Here is a 5,432-nt window from a genome sequence, read left to right as displayed (position 1 = left end):
CGCGGGCGGGGCGCCGGGAGAAGACGGCCCGTCCGGGGTCGAATCTCGGCCTGTGTTTTCGGAGCCGGCCGGGCATCACGCTCCCTCCTTGGATGGACAACATTCGTAGTTGACACTTTGTGTCATTTTATCCGAGCGGGCGGGCGCCCTCGAGAGGCGGACCGTCCGGGGCGACTCTCGGCCTGTGTTTAAGGAGCCGGCCCGGGCATCACGCTCCTTCCTTGGGATGGACAACATTCGCAGTTGACACTTCTGTGTCATTTTATCCGAGCAGACGGGCGCCGCGAGGCGGACCGTCCGGGGCGACTCTCGGCCTGTGTTTTCGGAGCCGGACCCGGGCATCACGCTCCCTCCTTGGATGGACAACATTCGTAGTTGACACTTTGTGTCATTTTATCCGAGCAGACGGGGCGCCGCGAAGGCGACCGTCCGGGGGCGACTCTCGGCCTGGTGTTTAAGGAGCCGGCCGGGCATCACGCTCCTTCCTTGGATGGACAACATTCGTAGTTGACACTTTGTGTCATTTTATCCGAGCGGGCGGGGGCGCCGCGAGGCGGACCGTCCGGGGCGACTCTCGGCCTGTGTTTTCGGAGCCGGCCGGGCATCACGCTCCCTCCTTGGATGGACAACATTCGTAGTTGACACTTTGTGTCATTTTATCCGAGCGGCGCGGGCGCCCTCGAGAGGCGGACCGTCCGGGGCGGACTCTCGGCCTGTGTTTTCGGAGCCGGCCGGGCATCACGCTCCCTCCTTGGATGGACAACATTCGTAGTTGACACTTTGTGTCATTTTATCCGAGCGGGCGGGGCGCCTCGAGAGGCGGACCGTCCGGGGCGACTCTCGGCCTGTGTTTTCGGAGCCGGCCGGGCCTCACGCTCCCTCCTTGGATGGACAACATTCGTAGTTGACACTTTGTGTCATTTTATCCGAAGCGGGCGGGCGCCGCGAGGCGGACCGTCCGGGGCGACTCTCGGCCTGTGTTTAAGGAGCCGGCCGGGGCATCACGCTCCTTCCTTGGATGGACAACATTCGCAGTTGACACTTTGTGTCATTTTATCCGAGCAGACGGGCGCCGCGAGGCGGACCGTCCGGGGCGACTCTCGGCCTGTGTTTTCGGAGCCGGCCGGGCATCACGCTCCCTCCTTGGATGGACAACATTCGTAGTTGACACTTTGTGTCATTTTATCCGAGCAGACGGGCGCCGCGAGGCGACCGTCCGGGGCGACTCTCGGCCTGTGTTTAAGGAGCCGGCCGGGCATCACGCTCCTTCCTTGGATGGACAACATTCGTAGTTGACACTTTGTGTCATTTTATCCGATGCGGGCGGGCGCCGCGAGGCGGACCGTCCGGGGCGACTCTCGGCCTGTGTTTAAGGAGCCGGCCGGGCATCACGCTCCTTCCTTGGATGGACAACATTCGCAGTTGACACTTTGTGTCATTTTATCCGAGCAGACGGGCGCCGCGAGGCGGACCGTCCGGGGCGACTCTCGGCCTGTGTTTTCGGAGCCGGCCGGGCATCACGCTCCCTCCTTGGATGGACAACATTCGTAGTTGACACTTTGTGTCATTTTATCCGAGCAGACGGGCGCCGCGAGGCGGACCGTCCGGGGCGACTCTCGGCCTGTGTTTAAGGAGCCGGCCGGGCATCACGCTCCTTCCTTGGATGGACAACATTCGCAGTTGACACTTTGTGTCATTTTGTTCGGCCTGTGTTTAAGGAGGCGGCCGTCCTCCACTCGGTCCGTGTTTAAGGAGCGACACTCGCGCTCCGGTTCGGCCTGTATTTAGGGAGGCGGCCGTCCTCCGCTTGGTCTGTGTTAAGGGCGACACTCGGTCCATGTTTGAGGAGCCTGGCCCTGACGCTCCTCTCCGGCCTGTGTTTAAGGAGGCGGCCGTCCTCCCCTTGGTCTGTGTTAAGGGCGACACTCGGTCCATGTTTGAGGAGCCTGGCCCTGACGCTCCTCTCCGGCCTGTGTGTTTAAGGAGGCGGCCGTCCTCCCCTTGGTCTGTGTTAAGGGCGACACTCGGTCCATGTTTGAGGAGCCTGGCCCTGACGCTCCTCTCCGGCCTGTGTTTAAGGAGGCGGCCGTCCTCCCCTTGGTCTGTGTTAAGGGCGACACTCTGTCCATGTTTTGAGGAGCCTGGCCCTGACGCTCCTCTCCGGCCTGTGTTTAAGGAGGCGGCCGTCCTCCCCTTGGTCTGTGTTAAGGGCGACACTCGGTCCATGTTTGAGGAGCCTGGCCCTGACGCTCCTCTCCGGCCTGTGTTTAAGGAGGCGGCCGTCCTCCCCTTGGTCTGTGTTAAGGGCGACACTCTATCCATGTTTGAGGAGCCTGGCCCTGACGCTCCTCTCCGGCCTGTGTTTAAGGAGGCGGCCGTCCTCCCCTTGGTCTGTGTTAAGGGCGACACTCGGTCCGTGTTTAAGGAGCGGCCCTCGCGCTCCGGTTCGGCCTGTATTTAGGGAGGCGGCCGTCCTCCGCTTGGTCTGTGTTAAGGGCGACACTCGGTCCGTGTTTAAGGAGCCGGCCCTGACGCTCCTCTTCGGCCTGTGTTTAAGGAGGCGGCCGTCCCTCCACTTCCTTCCATGCACCACCACATTCGCAGTTGACACTTTGCCATTTTTTCAGAGAGGTGACACTTAGTCGTTTTTTCGAAAGTTGACACTTAGTCGTTTTTTCGAAAGTTGACACTTTGCCGTTTTTTCAGAGAGGTGACACTTAGCCGTTTTTTCGAAAGTTGACACTTAGCCGTTTTTTCGAAAGTTGACACTTAGCCGTTTTTTCGAAGTTGACACTTAGTCACTTTTTCGCCACAGTGACACCTCCAGCGCGTGCCACGGCGCTTTTCAGGTCTTCTATCCGACCTTGTGCTGTCGAGGACGGCGTGTCCGACGCCGTGGGGAGACCAGCACCATCTCCTCCATACTCGTAAACGGGGTGCTTTGGAAAACGGGGGGAAAGTCGATGAGTACACTGACTACTGGGACCATTTCATTGTACTCTGGCGCACCTGAAGACCAAAAAAGGTACTGCACCTTAGCCCGGGTACCTCACCCCCTGGTACCTCGAGGAGAACTTAGAAAAATTTCGACAAATTTTTGGTGAGCTCCAGGGAGAGAGGCTGATTTTTCGCTTTTTGAGGCCGACCGCCGAACCGGCGCGGGGCGGACTCACAAGCCCCGCAGAGCCGTGGGCACTTAGTCGTTTTTTTCAGAGAGGCGACACTTAGTCGTTTTTTCAGAGGCGACACTTAGTCGTTTTTTCGAAAGTTGACACTTAGCCGTTTTTTCGAAAGTCGACACTTAGCCGTTTTTTTTGGAAAGTTGACACTTAGTCGTTTTTTCGAAAGTTGACACTTAGTCGTTTTTTCGCCACAATTGGCTCTGAGCTCCAGGGGGAGAGCCTGGTTTTGCCTTATTTCAGGCCGGCTGGGGAACCGGCGCGGGTCGGATGCACGAGCCCGGCAGAGCCGTGGGCACTTAGAAAATTTTCGCCGATTAAGCTGGGACCTCCAGGCGGAGACCGGCATTCCTCGTCCTCGGGGTTCGACCCAGGAACCGGCGCTGGGCAGACGCCGTAGCCACGCAGAGCCGTGGGCACTTAGAAAATATTCGCCAAGTTGGCTCTGAGCTCCAGGCGGAGAGGCTGGTTTTGCCTTATTTCAGGCCGGCTGGGGAACCGGCGCGGGTCGGATGCACGAGCCCCGCAGAGCCGTGGGCACTTTGCCATTTTCTCAGAGTCGACACTTAGTCGTTTTTTCAGAGAGGCGACACTCTGTCGTTTTTTCGAAAGTTGACACTTTGCCGTTTTTTCAGAGAGGCGACACTTAGCCGTTTTTTTCGAAAGTTGACACTTAGCCGTTTTTTTCGAAAGTCGACACTTAGCCGTTTTTTCAGAGATGTGACACTTTGCCGTTTTTTCGAAAGTCGACACTTAGCCGTTTTTTGAGAGATGTGACACTTAGAAACTTTTTGCCAAGTTGGCTGTGAGCTCCAGGAGGAGACCGTTATTTTTCGTCATTCGAGGCCGACTGCGGAACCGGCGCTGGGCGGACGCCAAAGCTCGGCAGGGCCGTGGGCACTTAGAAACTTTTTGCCAAGTTGGCTGTGAGCTCCAGGAGGAGACCGTTATTTTTCGTCATTCGAGGCCGACTGCCGGAACCGGCGCTGGGCGGACGCCAAAGCTCGGCAGGGCCGTGGGCACTTAGAAACTTTTTGCCAAGTTGGCTGTGAGCTCCAGGAGGAGACCGTTATTTTTTCGTCATTCGAGGCCGACTGCGGAACCGGCGCTGGGCGGACGCCAAAGCTCGGGCAGGGCCGTGGGCACTTAGAAACTTTTTGCCAAGTTGGCTGTGAGCTCCAGGAGGAGACCGTTATTTTTCGTCATTCGAGGCCGACTGCGGAACCGGCGCTGGGCGGACGCCAAAGCTCGGCAGGGCCGTGGGCACTTAGAAACTTTTTGCCAAGTTGGCTGTGAGCTCCAGGAGGAGACCGTTATTTTTCGTCATTCGAGGCCGACTGCGGAACCGGCGCTGGGCGGACGCCAAAGCTCGGCAGGGCCGTGGGCACTTAGAAACTTTTTGCCAAGTTGGCTGTGAGCTCCAGAGGAGACCGTTATTTTTCGTCATTCGAGGCCGACTGCGGAACCGGCGGCTGGGCGGACGCCAAAGCTCGGCAGGGCCGTGGGCACTTAGAAACTTTTTGCCAAGTTGGCTGTGAGCTCCAGGAGGAGACCGTTATTTTTCGTCATTCGAGGCCGACTGCGGAACCGGCGCTGTGGCGGACGCCAAAGCTCGGCAGGGCCGTGGGCACTTAGAACTTTTTGCCAAGTTGGCTGTGAGCTCCAGGAGGAGGACCGTTATTTTTCGTCATTCTAGGCCGGCTGCAGAACCGGCGCGGGTCGGATGCACGAGCTCGCAGGAGCCGTGGGCACTTTGCCACTTTTTGCCAAGTTGGCTGTGAGCTCCAGGAGGAGACCGTTATTTTTCGTCATTCGAGGCCGACTGCGGAACCGGCGCTGAGCGGACGCCAAAGCTCGGCAGGGCCGTGGGCACTTAGAAACTTTTTGCCAAGTTGGCTGTGAGCTCCCAGGAGGAGACCGTTATTTTTCGTCATTCGAGGCCGACTGCGGAACCGGCGCTGAGCGGACGCCAAAGCTCGGCAGGGCCGTGGGCACTTAGAAACTTTTTGCCAAGTTGGCTGTGAGCTCCAGGAGGAGACCGTTATTTTTTCGTCATTCCGGAACCGGCGCTGGGCGGACGCCAAAGCTCGGCAGGGCCGTGGGCACTTAGAAACTTTTTGCCAAGTTGGCTGTGAGCTCCAGGAGGAGACCGTTATTTTTCGTCATTCGAGGCCGACTGCGGAACCGGCGCTGGGCGGACGCCAAAGCTCGGCAGGGCCGTGGGCACTTAGAAACTTTTTGCCAAGTTGGCTG

This window comes from Syngnathus leptorhynchus, unplaced genomic scaffold (assembly GCF_054491065.1).
Source record: "Syngnathus leptorhynchus isolate UIUO unplaced genomic scaffold, UIUO_Slep HiC_scaffold_405, whole genome shotgun sequence".
Classification (NCBI taxonomy): domain Eukaryota; kingdom Metazoa; phylum Chordata; class Actinopteri; order Syngnathiformes; family Syngnathidae; genus Syngnathus; species Syngnathus leptorhynchus.
This window is presented reverse-complemented; position numbering follows the sequence as displayed.